At 40.6% G+C, this 19245-nt stretch overlaps 33 non-coding genes and 1 pseudogene across 33 annotated transcripts; all 34 read right to left on the bottom strand.

Moving 5' to 3' along the window:
- Positions 1 to 155: 155 nt before the first annotated feature.
- On the bottom strand, positions 156 to 274 carry LOC130618054 (5S ribosomal RNA). The gene has a single exon (XR_008979130.1). It is a non-coding gene; the product is annotated as a 5S ribosomal RNA (ribosomal RNA).
- Positions 275 to 724: 450 nt separating this feature from the next.
- Positions 725 to 843, bottom strand: LOC130617307 (5S ribosomal RNA). Its single transcript, XR_008978384.1, has one exon. It is a non-coding gene; the product is annotated as a 5S ribosomal RNA (ribosomal RNA).
- A 450-nt stretch (positions 844 to 1293) lies between these two features.
- LOC130618297 (5S ribosomal RNA) lies at positions 1294 to 1412 on the bottom strand. Its single transcript, XR_008979371.1, has one exon. It is a non-coding gene; the product is annotated as a 5S ribosomal RNA (ribosomal RNA).
- A 450-nt stretch (positions 1413 to 1862) lies between these two features.
- LOC130617306 (5S ribosomal RNA) lies at positions 1863 to 1981 on the bottom strand. Its single transcript, XR_008978383.1, has one exon. It is a non-coding gene; the product is annotated as a 5S ribosomal RNA (ribosomal RNA).
- Positions 1982 to 2431: 450 nt separating this feature from the next.
- LOC130618300 (5S ribosomal RNA) lies at positions 2432 to 2550 on the bottom strand. The gene has a single exon (XR_008979373.1). It is a non-coding gene; the product is annotated as a 5S ribosomal RNA (ribosomal RNA).
- Positions 2551 to 3000: 450 nt separating this feature from the next.
- Positions 3001 to 3119, bottom strand: LOC130617533 (5S ribosomal RNA). The gene has a single exon (XR_008978611.1). It is a non-coding gene; the product is annotated as a 5S ribosomal RNA (ribosomal RNA).
- A 450-nt stretch (positions 3120 to 3569) lies between these two features.
- Positions 3570 to 3688, bottom strand: LOC130616879 (5S ribosomal RNA). The gene has a single exon (XR_008977959.1). It is a non-coding gene; the product is annotated as a 5S ribosomal RNA (ribosomal RNA).
- Positions 3689 to 4137: 449 nt separating this feature from the next.
- Positions 4138 to 4256, bottom strand: LOC130615902 (5S ribosomal RNA). Its single transcript, XR_008976988.1, has one exon. It is a non-coding gene; the product is annotated as a 5S ribosomal RNA (ribosomal RNA).
- Positions 4257 to 4706: 450 nt separating this feature from the next.
- LOC130615257 (5S ribosomal RNA) lies at positions 4707 to 4825 on the bottom strand. Its single transcript, XR_008976347.1, has one exon. It is a non-coding gene; the product is annotated as a 5S ribosomal RNA (ribosomal RNA).
- Positions 4826 to 5275: 450 nt separating this feature from the next.
- On the bottom strand, positions 5276 to 5394 carry LOC130618103 (5S ribosomal RNA). Its single transcript, XR_008979177.1, has one exon. It is a non-coding gene; the product is annotated as a 5S ribosomal RNA (ribosomal RNA).
- Positions 5395 to 5844: 450 nt separating this feature from the next.
- On the bottom strand, positions 5845 to 5963 carry LOC130617304 (5S ribosomal RNA). The gene has a single exon (XR_008978382.1). It is a non-coding gene; the product is annotated as a 5S ribosomal RNA (ribosomal RNA).
- A 450-nt stretch (positions 5964 to 6413) lies between these two features.
- On the bottom strand, positions 6414 to 6532 carry LOC130617303 (5S ribosomal RNA). The gene has a single exon (XR_008978381.1). It is a non-coding gene; the product is annotated as a 5S ribosomal RNA (ribosomal RNA).
- Positions 6533 to 6982: 450 nt separating this feature from the next.
- On the bottom strand, positions 6983 to 7101 carry LOC130617137 (5S ribosomal RNA). The gene has a single exon (XR_008978215.1). It is a non-coding gene; the product is annotated as a 5S ribosomal RNA (ribosomal RNA).
- A 449-nt stretch (positions 7102 to 7550) lies between these two features.
- On the bottom strand, positions 7551 to 7669 carry LOC130615256 (5S ribosomal RNA). The gene has a single exon (XR_008976346.1). It is a non-coding gene; the product is annotated as a 5S ribosomal RNA (ribosomal RNA).
- Positions 7670 to 8119: 450 nt separating this feature from the next.
- LOC130615648 (5S ribosomal RNA) lies at positions 8120 to 8238 on the bottom strand. The gene has a single exon (XR_008976735.1). It is a non-coding gene; the product is annotated as a 5S ribosomal RNA (ribosomal RNA).
- A 450-nt stretch (positions 8239 to 8688) lies between these two features.
- On the bottom strand, positions 8689 to 8807 carry LOC130619204 (5S ribosomal RNA). The gene has a single exon (XR_008979947.1). It is a non-coding gene; the product is annotated as a 5S ribosomal RNA (ribosomal RNA).
- A 450-nt stretch (positions 8808 to 9257) lies between these two features.
- On the bottom strand, positions 9258 to 9376 carry LOC130615255 (5S ribosomal RNA). The gene has a single exon (XR_008976345.1). It is a non-coding gene; the product is annotated as a 5S ribosomal RNA (ribosomal RNA).
- A 449-nt stretch (positions 9377 to 9825) lies between these two features.
- On the bottom strand, positions 9826 to 9944 carry LOC130615254 (5S ribosomal RNA). Its single transcript, XR_008976344.1, has one exon. It is a non-coding gene; the product is annotated as a 5S ribosomal RNA (ribosomal RNA).
- Positions 9945 to 10394: 450 nt separating this feature from the next.
- LOC130618193 (5S ribosomal RNA) lies at positions 10395 to 10513 on the bottom strand. Its single transcript, XR_008979268.1, has one exon. It is a non-coding gene; the product is annotated as a 5S ribosomal RNA (ribosomal RNA).
- A 450-nt stretch (positions 10514 to 10963) lies between these two features.
- On the bottom strand, positions 10964 to 11082 carry LOC130617948 (5S ribosomal RNA). Its single transcript, XR_008979023.1, has one exon. It is a non-coding gene; the product is annotated as a 5S ribosomal RNA (ribosomal RNA).
- A 450-nt stretch (positions 11083 to 11532) lies between these two features.
- LOC130617234 (5S ribosomal RNA) lies at positions 11533 to 11651 on the bottom strand. Its single transcript, XR_008978312.1, has one exon. It is a non-coding gene; the product is annotated as a 5S ribosomal RNA (ribosomal RNA).
- A 450-nt stretch (positions 11652 to 12101) lies between these two features.
- Positions 12102 to 12220, bottom strand: LOC130616061 (5S ribosomal RNA). Its single transcript, XR_008977146.1, has one exon. It is a non-coding gene; the product is annotated as a 5S ribosomal RNA (ribosomal RNA).
- A 450-nt stretch (positions 12221 to 12670) lies between these two features.
- On the bottom strand, positions 12671 to 12789 carry LOC130617734 (5S ribosomal RNA). Its single transcript, XR_008978811.1, has one exon. It is a non-coding gene; the product is annotated as a 5S ribosomal RNA (ribosomal RNA).
- Positions 12790 to 13239: 450 nt separating this feature from the next.
- Positions 13240 to 13358, bottom strand: LOC130617816 (5S ribosomal RNA). The gene has a single exon (XR_008978892.1). It is a non-coding gene; the product is annotated as a 5S ribosomal RNA (ribosomal RNA).
- Positions 13359 to 13808: 450 nt separating this feature from the next.
- LOC130618479 (5S ribosomal RNA) lies at positions 13809 to 13927 on the bottom strand (annotated as a pseudogene).
- A 450-nt stretch (positions 13928 to 14377) lies between these two features.
- LOC130618192 (5S ribosomal RNA) lies at positions 14378 to 14496 on the bottom strand. The gene has a single exon (XR_008979266.1). It is a non-coding gene; the product is annotated as a 5S ribosomal RNA (ribosomal RNA).
- A 450-nt stretch (positions 14497 to 14946) lies between these two features.
- LOC130617517 (5S ribosomal RNA) lies at positions 14947 to 15065 on the bottom strand. Its single transcript, XR_008978594.1, has one exon. It is a non-coding gene; the product is annotated as a 5S ribosomal RNA (ribosomal RNA).
- A 450-nt stretch (positions 15066 to 15515) lies between these two features.
- LOC130617124 (5S ribosomal RNA) lies at positions 15516 to 15634 on the bottom strand. The gene has a single exon (XR_008978202.1). It is a non-coding gene; the product is annotated as a 5S ribosomal RNA (ribosomal RNA).
- Positions 15635 to 16084: 450 nt separating this feature from the next.
- Positions 16085 to 16203, bottom strand: LOC130615253 (5S ribosomal RNA). The gene has a single exon (XR_008976343.1). It is a non-coding gene; the product is annotated as a 5S ribosomal RNA (ribosomal RNA).
- Positions 16204 to 16653: 450 nt separating this feature from the next.
- On the bottom strand, positions 16654 to 16772 carry LOC130615252 (5S ribosomal RNA). The gene has a single exon (XR_008976342.1). It is a non-coding gene; the product is annotated as a 5S ribosomal RNA (ribosomal RNA).
- Positions 16773 to 17222: 450 nt separating this feature from the next.
- On the bottom strand, positions 17223 to 17341 carry LOC130617325 (5S ribosomal RNA). Its single transcript, XR_008978403.1, has one exon. It is a non-coding gene; the product is annotated as a 5S ribosomal RNA (ribosomal RNA).
- A 449-nt stretch (positions 17342 to 17790) lies between these two features.
- On the bottom strand, positions 17791 to 17909 carry LOC130617958 (5S ribosomal RNA). The gene has a single exon (XR_008979033.1). It is a non-coding gene; the product is annotated as a 5S ribosomal RNA (ribosomal RNA).
- A 449-nt stretch (positions 17910 to 18358) lies between these two features.
- LOC130617957 (5S ribosomal RNA) lies at positions 18359 to 18477 on the bottom strand. Its single transcript, XR_008979032.1, has one exon. It is a non-coding gene; the product is annotated as a 5S ribosomal RNA (ribosomal RNA).
- A 450-nt stretch (positions 18478 to 18927) lies between these two features.
- LOC130616725 (5S ribosomal RNA) lies at positions 18928 to 19046 on the bottom strand. The gene has a single exon (XR_008977806.1). It is a non-coding gene; the product is annotated as a 5S ribosomal RNA (ribosomal RNA).
- Between the last annotated feature and the right edge of the window lie 199 nt (positions 19047 to 19245).

Below are 19245 nucleotides of genomic sequence, written 5' to 3'. Positions count from 1 at the left end.
TTGCGACGTGGCGCATTTATTGCTGCCAGATCGTAGCCGTTTTGAAGTGAAAGAAACTTCTAATCACGTCCCTTACTTGATTTACTCAGCGGCTATTGCGTAAAAAAGATACGTCACAGTCGTAATGATAAATAATGTAACGTGAAAAAGTCAATAGCCTACGACACCGGGAGTTCCCAGGCGGTCCCCTATCCATGTACTATCCCGGCCCGACGATGCTTAACTTCCGTGATCGGACGAGAACAGGTGTGTTCATCGTGGTATGGTCGTACACAAACAAACGGGCAGATATCTACGATTTATTAGGACATTACATCGAAAATGGTTCAAACTTTAAAGGTCATATTTCTTGACTGGATCATCCGAAATAGGTCGTGTTTATGTGCATTTGAAAGCTCATTTCAAGCGCTATCCATTAATTACGATAACCATGCGCTTTAAGATTTCCGGTAAAAAGTTCCAACAAAGGCAATCTAGGGTACTTTCAGACTTAATTTTCATATGACAAAGTTAATTAGCAAATTAACTACATCGCTATTTTCTTTGTCTGACGCTCGTAATCCATTCATTTGCGACGTGGCGCATTTATTGCTGCCAGATCGTAGCCGTTTTGAAGTGAAAGAAACTTCTAATCACGTCCCTTACTTGATTTACTCAGCGGCTATTGCGTAAAAAAGATACGTCACAGTCGTAATGATAAATAATGTAACGTGAAAAAGTCAATAGCCTACGACACCGGGAGTTCCCAGGCGGTCCCCTATCCATGTACTATCCCGGCCCGACGATGCTTAACTTCCGTGATCGGACGAGAACAGGTGTGTTCATCGTGGTATGGTCGTAGACAAACAAACGGGCAGATATCTACGATTTATTAGCACATTACATCGAAAATGGTTCAAACTTTAAAGGTCATATTTCTTGACTGGATCATCCGAAATAGGTCGTGTTTATGTGCATTTGAAAGCTCTTTTTAAGCGCTATCGATTCTTGGCAACAATAATGCGCTTTATGATTTCCGGTAAAAAGTTCCAACGAAGGCAATCTAGGGTACTTTCAGACTTAATTTTCATATGACAAAGTTAATTAGCAAAGTAACTACATCGCTATTTTCTTTGTCTGACGCTCGTAATCCATTCATTTGCGACGTGGCGCATTTATTGCAGCAAGATTGTAGCCGTTTTGAATGGAAAGAAACTTCTAATCACGTCCCTTACTTGATTTACTCAGCGGCTATTGCGTAAAAAAGATATGTCACAGTCGTAATGATAAATAATGTAACGTGAAAAAGTCAATAGCCTACGACACCGGGAGTTCCCAGGCGGTCCCCCATCCAAGTACTATCTCGGGCCGACGATGCTTAACTTCCATGATCCGACGAGAACAGGTGTGTTCATCGTGGTATGGTCGTAGACAAACAAACGGGCAGATATCTACGATTTATTAGCACATTACATCGAAAATGGTTTAATCTTTAAAGGTCATATTTCTTGACTGGATCATCCGAAATAGGTCGTGTTTATGTGCATTTGAAAGCTCATTTCAAGCGCTATCCATTAATTACGATAACCATGCGCTTTAAGATTTCCGGTAAAAAGTTCCAACAAAGGCAATCTAGGGTACTTTCAGACTTAATTTTCATATGACAAAGTTAATTAGCAAATTAACTACATCGCTATTTTCTTTGTCTGACGCTCGTAATCCATTCATTTGCGACGTGGCGCATTTATTGCTGCCAGATCGTAGCCGTTTTGAAGTGAAAGCAACTTCTAATCACGTCCCTTACTTGATTTACTCAGCGGCTATTGCGTAAAAAAGATACGTCACAGTCGTAATGATAAATAATGTAACGTGAAAAAGTCAATAGCCTACGACACCGGGAGTTCCCAGGCGGTCCCCTATCCATGTACTATCCCGGCCCGACGATGCTTAACTTCCGTGATCGGACGAGAACAGGTGTGTTCATCGTGGTATGGTCGTAGACAAACAAACGGGCAGATATCTACGATTTATTAGCACATTACATCGAAAATGGTTCAAACTTTAAAGGTCATATTTCTTGACTGGATCATCCGAAATAGGTCGTGTTTATGTGCATTTGAAAGCTCATTTCAAGCGCTATCCATTAATTACGATAACCATGCGCTTTAAGATTTCCGGTAAAAAGTTCCAACAAAGGCAATCTAGGGTACTTTCAGACTTAATTTTCATATGACAAAGTTAATTAGCAAATTAACTACATCGCTATTTTCTTTGTCTGACGCTCGTAATCCATTCATTTGCGACGTGGCGCATTTATTGCTGCCAGATCGTAGCCGTTTTGAAGTGAAAGAAACTTCTAATCACGTCCCTTACTTGATTTACTCAGCGGCTATTGCGTAAAAAAGATACGTCACAGTCGTAATGATAAATAATGTAACGTGAAAAAGTCAATAGCCTACGACACCGGGAGTTCCCAGGCGGTCCCGTATCCATGTACTATCCCGGCCCGACGATGCTTAACTTCCGTGATCGGACGAGAACAGGTGTGTTCATCGTGGTATGGTCGTAGACAAACAAACGGGCAGATATCTACGATTTATTAGCACATTACATCGAAAATGGTTCAAACTTTAAAGGTCATATTTCTTGACTGGATCATCCGAAATAGGTCGTGTTTATGTGCATTTGAAAGCTCATTTCAAGCGCTATCCATTAATTACGATAACCATGCGCTTTAAGATTTCCGGTAAAAAGTTCCAACAAAGGCAATCTAGGGTACTTTCAGACTTAATTTTCATATGACAAAGTTAATTAGCAAATTAACTACATCGCTATTTTCTTTGTCTGACGCTCGTAATCCATTCATTTGCGACGTGGCGCATTTATTGCTGCCAGATCGTAGCCGTTTTGAAGTGAAAGAAACTTCTAATCACGTCCCTTACTTGATTTACTCAGCGGCTATTGCGTAAAAAAGATACGTCACAGTCGTAATGATAAATAATGTAACGTGAAAAAGTCAATAGCCTACGACACCGGGAGTTCCCAGGCGGTCCCCTATCCATGTACTATTCCGGCCCGACGATGCTTAACTTCCGTGATCGGACGAGAACAGGTGTGTTCATCGTGGTATGGTCGTAGACAAACAAACGGGCAGATATCTACGATTTATTAGCACATTACATCGAAAATGGTTCAAACTTTAAAGGTCATATTTCTTGACTGGATCATCCGAAATAGGTCGTGTTTATGTGCATTTGAAAGCTCTTTTTAAGCGCTATCGATTCTTGGCAACAATAATGCGCTTTATGATTTCCGGTAAAAAGTTCCAACGAAGGCAATCTAGGGTACTTTCAGACTTAATTTTCATATGACAAAGTTAATTAGCAAAGTAACTACATCGCCATTTTCTTTGTCTGACGCTCGTAATCCATTGATTTGCGACGTGGCGCATTTATTGCAGCCAGATCGTAGCCGTTTTGAAGGGAAAGAAACTTCTAATAACGTCCCTTACTTGATTTACTCAGCGGCTATTGCGTAAAAAAGATACGTCACAGTCGTAATGATAAATAATGTAACGTGAAAAAGTCAATAGCCTACGACACCGGGAGTTCCCAGGCAGTCCCCCATCCAAGTACTATCCCGGCCCGACGATGCTTAACTTTCGTGATCGGACGAGAACAGGTGTGTTCATCGTGGTATGGTCGTAGACAAACAAACGGGCAGATATCTACGATTTATTAGCACATTACATCGAAAATGGTTTAACGTTTAAAGGTCATATTTCTTGACTGGATTATCCGAAATAGGTCGTGTTTATGTGCATTTGAAAGCTCTTTTTCAGCGCTATCGATTCGGTACGACGACCATGCGCTTTAAGATTTCCGGTAAAAGTTCCAACGAAGGAAATTTAGGGTACTTGCAGACTTAATTTTCATATGACAAAGTTAATTAGCAAAGTAACTACATCGCTATTTTCTTTGTCTGACGCTCGTAATCCATTCATTTGCGACGTGGCGCATTTATTGCAGCAAGATTGTAGCCGTTTTGAATGGAAAGAAACTTCTAATCACGTCCCTTACTTGATTTACTCAGCGGCTATTGCGTAAAAAAGATATGTCACAGTCGTAATGATAAATAATGTAACGTGAAAAAGTCAATAGCCTACGACACCGGGAGTTCCCAGGCGGTCCCCCATCCAAGTACTATCCCGGCCCGACGATGCTTAACTTCCGTGATCCGACGAGAACAGGTGTGTTCATCGTGGTATGGTCGTAGACAAACAAACGGGCAGATATCTACGATTTGATAGCACATTACATCGAAAATGGTTTAAACTTTAAAGGTCATATTTCTTGACTGGATCATCCGAAATAGGTCGTGTTTATGTGCATTTGAAAGCTCATTTCAAGCGCTATCCATTAATTACGACAACCATGCGCTTTAAGATTTCCAGTAAAAAGTTCCAACGAAGGCAATCTAGGGTACTTTCAGACTTAATTTTCATATGACAAAGTTATTTAGCAAATTAACTACATCGCCATTTTCTTTGTCTGACGCTCGTAATTCATTCATTTGCGTCGTGGCGCATTTATTGCAGCCAGATCGTAGCCGTTTTGAAGGGAAAGAAACTTCTAATCAAGTCCCTTACTTGATTTACTCAGCGGCTATTGCGTAAAAAAGATACGTCACAGTCGTAATGACAAATAATGTAACGTGAAAAAGTCAATAGCCTACGACACCGGGAGTTCCCAGGCGGTCCCCCATCCAAGTACTATCCCGGCCCGACGATGCTTAACTTCCGTGATCGGACGAGAACAGGTGTGTTCATCGTGGTATGGTCGTAGACAAACATACGGGTAGATATCTACGATTTATTAACACATTACATCGAAAATGGTTCGAACTTTAAAGATCATAATTCTTGACTGGGTGATCGGAAATAGTTCGTGTTTATGTGCATTTGAAAGTTCTTTTTAAGCGCTATGGATTCTTTACGACAATAATGCGCTTTAAGATTTCCGGTAAAAAGTTCCAACGAAGGCAATCTAGGGTACTTTCAGACTTAATTTTCATATGACAAAGTTAATTAGCAAAGTAACTACATCGCCATTTTCTTTGTCTGACGCTCGTAATCCATTTATTTGCGACGTGGCGCATTTATTGCACCAAGATTGTAGCCGTTTTGAAGGGAAAGCAACTGCTAATCACGTCCCTTACTTGATTTACTCAGCGGCTAGTGCGTAAAAAAGATACGTCACAGTCGTAATGATAAATAATGTAACGTGAAATAGTCAATAGCCTACGACACCGGAAGATCCCAGGCGGTTCCCCATCCAAGTACTATCCCGACCCGACGATGCTTAACTTCCGTGATCGGACGAGAACAGGTGTGTTCATCGTGGTATGGTCGTAGACAAACAAACGGGCAGATATCTACGATTTATTAGCACATTACATCGAAAATGGTTTAAACTTTAAAGGTCATATTTCTTGACTGGATCATCCGAAATAGGTCGTGTTTATGTGCATTTGAAAGCTCATTTCAAGCGCTATCCATTAATTACGATAACTATGCGCTTTAAGATTTCCGCTAAAAAGTTCCAACAAAGGCAATCTAGGGTACTTTCAGACTTAATTTTCATATGACAAAGTTAATTAGCAAATTAACTACATCGCTATTTTCTTTGTCTGACGCTCGTAATCCATTAATTTGCGACGTGGCGCATTTATTGCTGCCAGATCGTAGCCGTTTTGAAGTGAAAGAAACTTCTAATCACGTCCCTTACTTGATTTACTCAGCGGCTATTGCCTAAAAAAGTTACGTCACTGTCGTAATGATAAATAATGTAACGTGAAAAAGTCAATAGCCTACGACACCGGGAGTTCCCAGGCGGTCCCCTATCCATGTACTATCCCGGCCCGACGATGCTTAACTTCCGTGATCGGACGAGAACAGGTGTGTTCATCGTGGTATGGTCGTAGACAAACAAACGGGCAGATATCTACGATTTATTAGCACATTACATCGAAAATGGTTCAAACTTTAAAGGTCATATTTCTTGACTGGATCATCCGAAATAGGTCGTGTTTATGTGCATTTGAAAGCTCATTTCAAGCGCTATCCATTAATTACGATAACTATGCGCTTTAAGATTTCCGGTAAAAAGTTCCAACAAAGGCAATCTAGGGTACTTTCAGACTTAATTTTCATATGACAAAGTTAATTAGCAAATTAACTACATCGCTATTTTCTTTGTCTGACGCTCGTAATCCATTCATTTGCGACGTGGCGCATTTATTGCTGCCAGATCGTAGCCGTTTTGAAATGAAAGAAACTTCTAATCACATCCCTTACTTGGTTTACTCAGCGGCTATTGCCTAAAAAAGATACGTCACAGTCGTAATGTTAAATAATGTAACGTGAAAAGGTCAATAGCCTACGACACCGGGAGTTCCCAGGCGGTCCCCTATCCATGTACTATCCCGGCCCGACGATGCTTAACTTCCGTGATCGGACGAGAACAGGTGTGTTCATCGTGGTATGGTCGTAGACAAACAAACGGGCAGATATCTACGATTTATTACCACATTACATCGAAAATGGTTCAAACTTTAAAGGTCATATTTCTTGACTGGATCATCCGAAATAGGTCGTGTTTATGTGCATTTGAAAGCTCTTTTTAAGCGCTATCGATTCGTTTTAACAATAATGCGCTTTATGATTTCCGGTAAAAAGTTCCAACGATGGCAATCTAGGGTACTTTCAGACTTAATTTTCATATGACAAAGTTAATTAGCAAATTAACTACATCGCCATTTTCTTTGTCTGACGTTCGTAATCCATTCATTTGCAACGTGGCGCATTTATCGCTGCCAGATCGTAGCCGTTTTGAAGTGAAAGAAACTTCTAATCACGTCCCTTACTTGATTTACTCAGCGGCTATTGCCTAAAAAAGATACGTCACAGTCGTAATGATAAATAATGTAACGTGAAAAAGTCAATAGCCTACGACACCGGGAGTTCCCAGGCGGTCCCCTATCCAAGTACTATCCCGGCCCGACGATGATTAACTTCCGTGATCGGACGAGAACAGGTGTGTTCATCGTGGTATGGTCGTAGACAAACAACCGGCAGATATCTACAATTTATTAGCACATTACATCGAAAATGGTTCAAACTTTAAAGGTCATATTTCTTGACTGGATCATCCGAAAGAGGTCGTGTTTATGTGCATTTGACAGCTCTTTTTAAGCACTATCGATTCTTGTCAACAATAATGCGCTTTATGATTTCCGGTAAAAAGTTCCAACGAAGGCAATCTAGGGTACTTTCAGACTTAATTTTCATATGACAAAGTTAATTAGCAAAGTAACTACATCGCCATTTTCTTTGTGTGACGCTCGTAATCCATTCATTTGCGACGTGGCGCATTTATCGCTGCCAGATCGTAGCCGTTTTGAAGGTAAAGAAACTTCTAATCATGTCTCTTTCTTGATTTACTCAGCGGCTATTGCGTAAAAAAGGTACGTCACAGTCGTAATGATAAATAATGTAACGTGAAAAAGTCAATAGCCTACGACACCGGGAGTTCCCAGGCGGTCCCCCATCCAAGTACTATCCCGGCCCGACGATGCTTAACTTCCGTGATCGGACGAGAACAGGTGTGTTCATCGTGGTATGGTCGTAGACAAACAAACGGGCAGATATCTACGATTTATTAGCACATTACATTGAAAATGGTTCAAACTTTAAAGTTCATATTTCTTGACTGGATCATTCGAAATAGGTCGTGTTTATGTGCATTTGACAGCTCTTTTTAAGCGCTATCGATTCTTTTTAACAATAATGCGCTTTATGATTTCCGGTAAAAAGTTCCAACGATGGCAATCTAGGGTACTTTCAGACTTAATTTTCATATGACAAAGTTAATTAGCAAATTAACTACATCGCCATTTTCTTTGTCTGACGCTCGTAATCCATTCATTTGCGACGTGGCGCATTTATTACTGCCAGATCGTAGCCGTTTTGAAGGGAAAGAAACTTCTAATCACGTCTCTTACTTGATTTACTCAGCGGCTATTACGTAAAAAAGATACGTCACAGTCGTAATGATAAATAATGTAAGGTGAAAAAGTCAATAGCCTACGACACCGGGAGTTCCCAGGCGGTCCCCCATTCAAGTACTATCCCGGCCCGACGATGCTTAACTTCCGTGATCGGACGAGAACAGGTGTGTTCATCGTGGTATGGTCGTAGACAAACAAACGGGCAGATATCTACGATTTATTAGCACATTACATCGAAAATGGTTTAAACTTTAAAGGTCATATTTCTTCACTGGATTATCCGAAATAGGTCGTGTTTATGTGCATTTGAAAGCTCATTTCAAGCGCTTTCCATTAATTACGACAACCATGCGCTTTAAGATTTCCGGTAAAAAGTTCCAACGAAGGCAATCTAGGGTACTTTCAGACTTAATTTTCATATGACAAAGTTAATTAGCAAATTAACTACATCGCCATTTTCTTTGTCTGACGCTCGTAATCCATTCATTTGCGACTTGGCGCATTTATTGCTGCCAGATCGTAGCCGTTTTGAAGGGAAAGCAACTTCTAATCATGTCTCTTTCTTGATTTACTCAGCGGCTATTGCGTAAAAAAGATACGTCACAGTCGTAATGATAAATAATGTAACGTGAAAAAGTCAATAGCCTACGACACCGGGATTTCCCAGGCGGTCCCCCATCCAAGTACTATCCCGGCCCGACGATGCTTAACTTCCGTGATCGGACGAGAACAGGTGTGTTCATCGTGGTATGGTCGTAGACAAACAAACGGGCAGATATCTACGATTTATTAGCACATTACATCGAAAATGGTTCAAACTTTAAAGGTCATATTTCTTGACTGGATTATCCGAAATAGTTCGTGTTTATGTGCATTTGAAAGCTCATTTCAAGCGCTATCCATTAATTACGACAACCATGCGCTTTAAGATTTCCGGTAAAAAGTTCCAACGAAGGAAATCTAGGGTACTTTCAGACTTAATTTTCATATGACAAAGTTAATTAGCAAAGTAACTACATCGCCATTTTCTTTGTCTGACGCTCGTAATCCATTTATTTGCGACGTGGCGCATTTATTGCAGCAAGATCGTAGCCGTTTTGAAGGGAAAGCAACTTCTAATCACGTCCCTTACTTGATTTACTCAGCGGCTATTGCGTAAAAAAGATACGTCACAGTCGTAATGATAAATAATGTAACGTGAAAAAGTCAATAGCCTACGACACCGGGAGTTCCCAGGCGGTCCCCCATCCAAGTACTATCCCGGCCCGACGATGCTTAACTTCCGTGATCGGACGAGAACAGGTGTGTTCATCGTGGTATGGTCGTAGACAAACAAACGGGCAGATATCTACGATTTATTAGCACATTACATCGAAAATGGTTTAAACTTTAAAGGTCATATTTCTTGACTGGATTATCCGAAATAGGTCGTGTTTATGTGCATTTGAAAGCTCATTTCAAGCGCTATCCATTAATTACGACAACCATGCGCTTTAAGATTTCCGGTAAAAAGTTCCAACGAAGGCAATCTAGGGTACTTTCAGACTTAAATTTCATATGACAAAGTTAATTAGCAAAGTAACTACATCGCCATTTTCTTTGTCTGACGCTCGTAATCCATTTATTTGCGACGTGGCGCATTTATTGCAGCAAGATTGTAGCCGTTTTAAGGGAAAGCTACTTCTAATCACGTCCCTTACTTGATTTACTCAGCGGCTATTGCGTAAAAAAGATACGTCACAGTCGTAATGATAAATAATGTAACGTGAAAAAGTCAATAGCCTACGACACCGGGAGTTCCCAGGCGGTCCCCCATCCAAGTACTATCCCGGCCCGACGATGCTTAACTTCCGTGATCGGACGAGAACAGGTGTGTTCATCGTGGTATGGTCGTAGACAAACATACGGGTAGATATCTACGATTTATTAGCACATTACATCGAAAATGGTTCGAACTTTAAAGATCATAATTCTTGACTGGGTGATCGGAAATAGTTCGTGTTTATGTGCATTTGAAAGTTCTTTTCAAGCGCTATGGATTCTTTACGACAATAATGCGCTTTAAGATTTCCGGTAAAAAGTTCCAACGAAGGCAATCTAGGGTACTTTCAGACTTAATTTTCATATGACAAAGTTAATTAGCAAAGTAACTACATCGCCATTTTCTTTGTCTGACGCTCGTAATCCATTTACATGCGACGTGGCGCATTTATTGCACCAAGATTGTAGCCGTTTTGAAGGGAAAGCAACTGCTAATCACGTCCCTTACTTGATTTACTCAGCGGCTAGTGCGTAAAAAAGATACGTCACAGTCGTAATGATAAATAATGTAACGTGAAATAGTCAATAGCCTACGACACCGGAAGATCCCAGGCGGTGCCCCATCCAAGTACTATCCCGACCCGACGATGCTTAACTTCCGTGATCGGACGAGAACAGGTGTGTTCATCGTGGTATGGTCGTAGACAAACAAACGGGCAGATATCTACGATTTATTAGCACATTACATCGAAAATGGTTTAAACTTTAAAGGTCATATTTCTTGACTGGATCATCCGAAATAGGTCGTGTTTATGTGCATTTGAAAGCTCATTTCAAGCGCTATCCATTTATTACGATAACTATGCACTTTAAGATTACCGGTAAAAAGTTCCAACAAAGGCAATCTAGGGTACTTTCAGACTTAATTTTCATATGACAAAGTTAATTAGCAAATTAACTACATCGCTATTTTCTTTGTCTGACGCTCGTAATCCATTCATTTGCGACGTGGCGCATTTATTGCTGCCAGATCGTAGCCCTTTTGAAATGAAAGAAACTTCTAATCACGTCCCTTACTTGATTTACTCAGCGGCTATTGCCTAAAAAAGATACGTCACAGTCGTAATGTTAAATAATGTAACGTGAAAAAGTCAATAGCCTACGACACCGGGAGTTCCCAGGCGGTCCCCTATCCATGTACTATCCCGGCCCGACTATGCTTAACTTCCGTGATCGGACGAGAACAGGTGTGTTCATCGTGGTATGGTCGTAGACAAACAAACGGGCAGATATCTACGATTTATTAGCACATTACATCGAAATTGGTTCAAACTTTAAAGGTCATATTTCTTGATTGGATTATCCGAAATAGGTCGTGTTTATGTGCATTTGAAAGCTCTTTTTAAGCGCTATCGATTCTTGTCACCAATAATGCGCTTTATGATTTCCGGTAAAAAGTTCCAACGAAGGCAATCTAGGGTACTTTCAGACTTAATTTTCATATGACAAAGTTAATTAGCAAAGTAACTACATCGCCATTTTCTTTGTCTGACGCTCGTAATCCATTCATTTGCGACGTGGTGCATTTATTGCTGCCAGATCGTAGCCGTTTTGAAGTGAAAGAAACTTCTAATCACGTCCCTTACTTGATTTACTCAGCGGCTATTGCCTAAAAAAGATACGTCACAGTCGTAATGATAAATAATGTAACGTGAAAAAGTCAATAGCCTACAACACCGGGAGTTCCCAGGCGGTCCCCCATCCAAGTACTATCCCGGCCCGACGATGCTTATCTTCCGTGATCGGACGAGAACAGGTGTGTTCATCGTGGTATGTTCGTAGACAAACAAACGGGCAGATATCTAGGATTTATTACCACATTACATCGAAATTGGTTCAAACTTTAAAGGTCATATTTCTTGATTGGATTATCCGAAATAGGTCGTGATTATGTGCATTTGAAAGCTCTTTTTAAGCGCTATCGATTCTTGTCACCAATAATGCGCTTTATGATTTCCGGTAAAAAGTTCCAACGAAGGCAATCTAGGGTACTTTCAGACTTAATTTTCATATGACAAAGTTAATTAGCAAAGTAACTACGTCGCCATTTTCTTTGTCTGACGCTCGTAATCCATTCATTTGCGACGTGGTGCATTTATTGCTGCCAGATCGTAGCCGTTTTGAAGTGAAAGAAACTTCTAATCACGTCCCTTACTTGATTTACTCAGCGGCTATTGCCTAAAAAAGATACGTCACAGTCGTAATGATAAATAATGTAACGTGAAAAAGTCAAAAGCCTACAACACCGGGAGTTCCCAGGCGGTCCCCCATCCAAGTACTATCCCGGCCCGACGATGCTTATCTTCCGTGATCGGACGAGAACAGGTGTGTTCATCGTGGTATGGTCGTAGACAAACAAACGGGCAGATATCTACGATTTATTACCACATTACATCGAAAATGGCTCAAACTTTAAAGGTCATATTTCTTGACTGGATCATCCGAAATAGGTCGTGTTTATGTGCATTTGAAAGCTCTTTTTAGGCGCTATCGATTCTTTTTAACAATAATGCGCTTTATGATTTCCGATAAAAAGTTCCAACCATGGCAATCTAGGGTACTTTCAGACTTAATTTTCATATGACAAAGTTAATTAGCAAATTAACTACATCGCCATTTTCTTTGTCTGACGTTCGTAATCCATTCATTTGCGACGTGGCGCATTTATCGCTGCCAGATCGTAGCCGTTTTGAAGTGAAAGAAACTTCTAATCACGTCCCTTACTTGATTTACTCAGCGGCTATTGCCTAAAAAAGATACGTCACAGTCGTAATGATAAATAATGTAACGTGAAAAAGTCAATAGCCTACGACACCGGGAGTTCCCAGGCGGTCCCCTATCCAAGTACTATCCCGGCCCGACGATACTTAACTTTCGTGATCGGACGAGAACAGGTGTGTTCATCGTGGTATGGTCGTAGACAAACAAACGGGCAGATATCTACGATTTATTAGCACATTACATCGAAAATGGTTCAAATTTTAAAGGTCATATTTCTTGACTGGATCATCCGAAATAGGTCGTGTTTATGTGCATTTGACAGCTCTTTTTAAGCGCTATCGATTCTTGTCAACAATAATGCGCTTTATGATTTCCGGTAAAAAGTTCCAACGAAGGCAATCTAGGGTACTTTCAGACTTAATTTTCATATGACAAAGTTAATTAGCAAAGTAACTACATCGCCATTTTCTTTGTCTGACGCTCGTAATCCATTCATTTGCGACGTGGCGCATTTATCGCTGCCAGATCGTAGCCGTTTTGAAGGTAAAGAAACTTCTAATCATGTCTCTTTCTTGATTTACTCAGCGGCTATTGCGTAAAAAAGATACGTCACAGTCGTAATGATAAATAATGTAACGTGAAAAAGTCAATAGCCTACGACACTGGGAGTTCCCAGGCGGTCCCACATCCAAGTACTATCCCGGCCCGACGATGCTTAACTTCCGTGATCGGACGAGAACAGGTGTGTTCATCGTGGTATGGTCGTAGACAAACAAACGGGCAGATATCTACGATTTATTAGCACATTACATCGAAAATGGTTCAAACTTTAAAGGTCATATTTCTTGACTGGATCATCCGAAATAGGTCGTGTTTATGTGCATTTGAAAGCTCTTTTTAAGCGCTATCGATTCTTTTTACCAATAATGCGCTTTATGATTTCCGGTAAAAAGTTCCAACCATGGCAATCTAGGGTACTTTCAGACTTAATTTTCATATGACAAAGTTAATTAGCAAATTAACTACATCGCCATTTTCTTTGTCTGACGTTCATAATCCATTCATTTGCGACGTGGCGCATTTATCGCTGCCAGATCTTAGCCGTTTTGAAGTGAAAGAAACTTCTAATCACGTCCCTTACTTGATTTACTCAGCGGCTATTGCCTAAAAAAGATACGTCACAGTCGTAATGATAAATAATGTAACGTGAAAAAGTCAATAGCCTACGTCACCGGGAGTTCCCAGGCGGTCCCCTATCCAAGTACTATCCCGGCGCGACGATGCTTAACTTTCGTGATCGGACGAGAACAGGTGTGTTCATCGTGGTATGGTCGTAGACAAACAAACGGGCAGATATCTACGATTTATTAGCACATTACATCGAAAATGGTTCAAACTTTAAAGGTCATATTTCTTGACTGGATCATCCGAAATAGGTCGTGTTTATGTGCATTTGACAGCTCTTTTTAAGCGCTATCGATTCTTGTCAACAATAATGCGCTTTATGATTTCCGGTAAAAAGTTCCAACGAAGGCAATCTAGGGTACTTTCAGACTTAATTTTCATATGACAAAGTTAATTAGCAAAGTAACTACATCGCCATTTTCTTTGTCTGACGCTCGTAATCCATTTATTTGCGACGTGGCGCATTTATTGCACCAAGATTGTAGCCGTTTTGAAGGGAAAGCAACTGCTAATCACGTCCCTTACTTGATTTACTCAGCGGCTAGTGCGTAAAAAAGATACGTCACAGTCGTAATGATAAATAATGTAACGTGAAATAGTCAATAGCCTACGACACCGGAAGATCCCAGGCGGTGCCCCATCCAAGTACTATCCCGACCCGACGATGCTTAACTTCCGTGATCGGACGAGAACAGGTGTGTTCATCGTGGTATGGTCGTAGACAAACAAACGGGCAGATATCTACGATTTATTAGCACATTACATCGAAAATGGTTTAAACTTTAAAGGTCATATTTCTTGACTGGATCATCCGAAATAGGTCGTGTTTATGTGCATTTGAAAGCTCTTTTTAAGCGCTATCGATTCTTGTCACCAATAATGCGCTTTATGATTTCCGGTAAAAAGTTCCAACGAAGGCAATCTAGGGTACTTTCAGACTTAATTTTCATATGACAAAGTTAATTAGCAAAGTAACTACATCGCCATTTTCTTTGTGTGACGCTCGTAATCCATTCATTTGCGACGTGGCGCATTTATTGCTGCCAGATCGTAGCCGTTTTGAAGTGAAAGAAACTTCTAATCACGTCCCTTACTTGATTTACTCAGCGGCTATTGCCTAAAAAATATACGTCACAGTCGTAATGATCAATAATGTAACGTGAAAAAGTCAATAGCCTACGACACCGGGAGTTCCCAGGCGGTCCCCCATCCAAGTACTATCCCGGCCCGACGATGCTTATCTTCCTTGATCGGACGAGAACAGGTGTGTTCATCGTGGTATGGTCGTAGACAAACAAACGGGCAGATATCTACGATTTATTACCACATTACATCGAAAATGGCTCAAACTTTAAAGGTCATATTTCTTGACTGGATCATCCGAAATAGGTCGTGTTTATGTGCATTTGAAAGCTCTTTTTAAGCGCTATCGATTCTTTTTAACAATAATGCGCTTTATGATTTCCGGTAAAAAGTTCCAACGATGGCAATCTAGGGTACTTTCAGACTTAATTTTCATATGACAAAGTTAATTAGCAAATTAATTACATCGCCATTTTCTTTGTCTGACGTTCGTAATCCATTCATTTGCGACGTGGCGCATTTATTGCTGCCAGATCGTAGCCGTTTTGAAGTGAAAGAAACTTCTAATCACGTCCCTTACTTGATTTACTCAGCGGCTATTGCCTAAAAAAGATACGTCACAGTCGTAATGATAAATAATGTAACGTGAAAAAGTCAATAGCCTACGACACCGGGAGTTCCCAGGCGGTCCCCTATCCAAGTACTATCCCGGCCCGACGATGCTTAACTTTCGTGATCGGACGAGAACAGGTGTGTTCATCGTGGTATGGTCGTAGACAAACAAACGGGCAGATATCTACGATTTATTACCACATTACATCGAAAATGGTTCAAACTTTAAAGGTCATATTTCTTGACTGGATCATCCGAAATAGGTCGTGTTTATGTGCATTTGACAGCTCTTTTTAAGCGCTATCGACTCTTGTCAACAATAATGCGGTTTATGATTTCCGGTAAAAAGTTCCAACGAAGGCAATCTAGGGTACTTTCAGACTTAATTTTCATATGACAAAGTTAATTAGCAAAGTAACTACATCGCCATTTTCTTTGTGTGACGCTCGTAATCCATTCATTTGCGACGTGGCGCATTTATTGCTGCCAGATCGTAGCCGTTTTGAAGTAAAAGAAACTTCTAATCACGTCCCTTACTTGATTTACTCAGCGGTTATTGCCTAAAAAAGATACGTCACAGTCGTAATGATAAATAATGTAACGTGAAAAAGTCAATAGCCTACGACACCGGGAGTTCCCAGGCGGTCCCCCATCCAAGTACTATCCCGGCCCGACGATGCTTAACTTCCGTGATCGGACGAGAACAGGTGTGTTCATCGTGGTATGGTCGTAGACAAACAAACGGGCAGATATCTACGATTTATTACCACATTACATCGAAAATGGTTCAAACTTTAAAGGTCATATTTCTTGACTGGATCATCCGAAATAGGTCGTGTTTATGTGTATTTGAAAGCTCTTTTTAAGCGCTATCGATTCTTTTTAACAATAATGCGCTTTATGATTTCCGGTAAAAAGTTCCAACGATGGCAATCTAGGGTACTTTCAGACTTAATTTTCATATGACAAAGTTAATTAGCAAATTAACTACATCGCCATTTTCTTTGTCTGACGCTCGTAATCCATTCATTTGCGACGTGGCGCATTTATCGCTGCCAGATCGTAGCCGTTTTGAAGGTAAAGAAACTTCTAATCATGTCTCTTTCTTGATTTACTCAGCGGCTAGTGCGTAAAAAAGATACGTCACAGGCGTAATGATAAATAATGTAACGTGAAAAAGTCAATAGCCTACGACACCGGGAGTTCCCAGGCGGTCCCCCATCCAAGTACTATCCCGGCCCGACGATGCTTAACTTCCGTGATCGGACGAGAACAGGTGTGTTCATCGTGGTATGGTCGTAGACAAACAAACGGGCAGATATCTACGATTTATTAGCACATTACATCGAAAATGGTTTAAACTTTAAAGGTCATATTTCTTCACTGGATTATCCGAAATAGGTCGTGTTTATGTGCATTTGAAAGCTCATTTCAAGCGCTTTCCATTAATTACGACAACCATGCGCTTTAAGATTTCCGGTGAAAATTTCCAACGAAGGCAATCTAGGGTACTTTCAGACTTAATTTTCATATGACAAAGTTAATTAGCAAATTAACTACATCGCCATTTTCTTTGTCTGACGCTCGTAATCCATTCATTTGCGACTTGGCGCATTTATTGCTGCCAGATCGTAGCCGTTTTGAAGGGAAAGCAACTTCTAATCATGTCTCTTTCTTGATTTACTCAGCGGCTATTGCGTAAAAAAGATACGTCACAGTCGTAATGATAAATAATGTAACGTGAAAAAGTCAATAGCCTACGACACCGGGAGTTCCCAGGCGGTCCTCCATCCAATTACTATCCCGGCCCGACGATGCTTAACTTCCGTGATCGGACGAGAACAGGTGTGTTCATCGTGGTATGGTCGTAGACAAACAAACGGGCAGATATCTACGATTTATTAGCACATTACATCGAAAATGGTTCAAACTTTAAAGGTCATATTTCTTGACTGGATTATCCGAAATAGGTCGTGTTTATGTGCATTTGAAAGCTCATTTCAAGCGCTATCCATTAATTACGACAACCATGGTCTTTAAGATTTCCGGTAAAAATTTCCAACGAAGGAAATCTAGGGTACTTTCAGACTTAATTTTCATATGACAAAGTTAATTAGCAAAGTAACTACATCGCCATTTTCTTTGTCTGACGCTCGTAATCCATTTATTTGCGACGTGGCGCATTTATTGCAGCAAGATTGTAGCCGTTTTAAGGGAAAGCTACTTCTAATCACGTCCCTTACTTGATTTACTCAGCGGCTATTGCGTAAAAAAGATACGTCACAGTCGTAATGATAAATAATGTAACGTGAAATAGTCAATAGCCTACGACACCGGGAGATCCCAGGCGGTGCCCCATCCAAGTACTATCCCGACCCGACGATGCTTAACTTCCGTGATCGGACGAGAACAGGTGTGTTCATCGTGGTATGGTCGTAGACAAACAAACGGGCAGATATCTACGATTTATTAGCACATTACATCGAAAATGGTTCAAACTTTAAAGGTCATATTTCTTGACTGGATCATTCGAAATAGGTCGTGTTTATGTGCATTTGACAGCTCCTTTTAAGCGCTATCGATTCTTTTTAACAATAATGCGCTTTATGATTTCCGGTAAAAAGTTCCAACGAAGGCAATCTAGGGTACTTTCAAACTTAATTTTCATATGACAAAGTTAATTAGCAAATTAACTACATCGCCAATTTCTTTGTCTGACGCTCGTAATCCATTCATTTGCGACGTGGCGCATTTATTGCTGCCAGATTGTAGCCGTTTTAAGGGAAAGCTACTTCTAATCACGTCCCTTACTTGATTTACTCAGCGGCTATTGCGTAAAAAAGATACGTCACAGTCGTAATGATAAATAATGTAACGTGAAATAGTCAATAGCCTACGACACCGGGAGATCCCAGGCGGTGCCCCATCCAAGTACTATCCCGACCCGACGATGCTTAACTTCCGTGATCGGACGAGAACAGGTGTGTTCATCGTGGTATGGTCGTAGACAAACAAACGGGCAGATATCTACGATTTATTAGCACATTACATCGAAAATGGTTCAAACTTTAAAGGTCATATTTCTTGACTGGATCATTCGAAATAGGTCGTGTTTATGTGCATTTGACAGCTCCTTTTAAGCGCTATCGATTCTTTTTAACAATAATGCGCTTTATGATTTCCGGTAAAAAGTTCCAACGAAGGCAATCTAGGGTACTTTCAGACTTAATTTTCATATGACAAAGTTAATTAGCAAATTAACTACATCGCCAATTTCTTTGTCTGACGCTCGTAATCCATTCATTTGCGACGTGGCGCATTTATTGCTGCCAGATCGTAGCCGTTTTGAAGGGAAAGAAACTTCTAATCACGTCCCTTACTTGATTTACTCAGCGGCAATTGCCTAAAAAAGATACGTCTCAGTCGTAATGATAAATAATGTAACGTGAAAAAGTCAATAGCCTACGACACCGGGAGTTCCCAGGCGGTCCCCCATCCAAGTACTATCCCGGCCCGACGATGCTTAACTTCCGTGATCGGACGAGAACAGGTGTGTTCATCGTGGTATGGTCTTAGACAAACAAACGGGCAGATATCTACGATTTATTAGCACATTACATCGAAAATGGTTCAAACTTTAAAGGTCATATTTTTTGACTGGATCATTCGAAATAGGTCGTGTTTATGTGCATTTGACAGCTCTTTTTAAGCGCTATCGATTCTTGTCAACAATAATGCGCTTTATGATTTCCGGTAAAAAGTTCCAACGAAGGAAAT

The sequence above is a fragment of the Hydractinia symbiolongicarpus genome, chromosome 11 (assembly GCF_029227915.1).
Source record: "Hydractinia symbiolongicarpus strain clone_291-10 chromosome 11, HSymV2.1, whole genome shotgun sequence".
Classification (NCBI taxonomy): Eukaryota; Metazoa; Cnidaria; class Hydrozoa; order Anthoathecata; family Hydractiniidae; genus Hydractinia; species Hydractinia symbiolongicarpus.
This window is presented reverse-complemented; position numbering and strand designations above follow the sequence as displayed.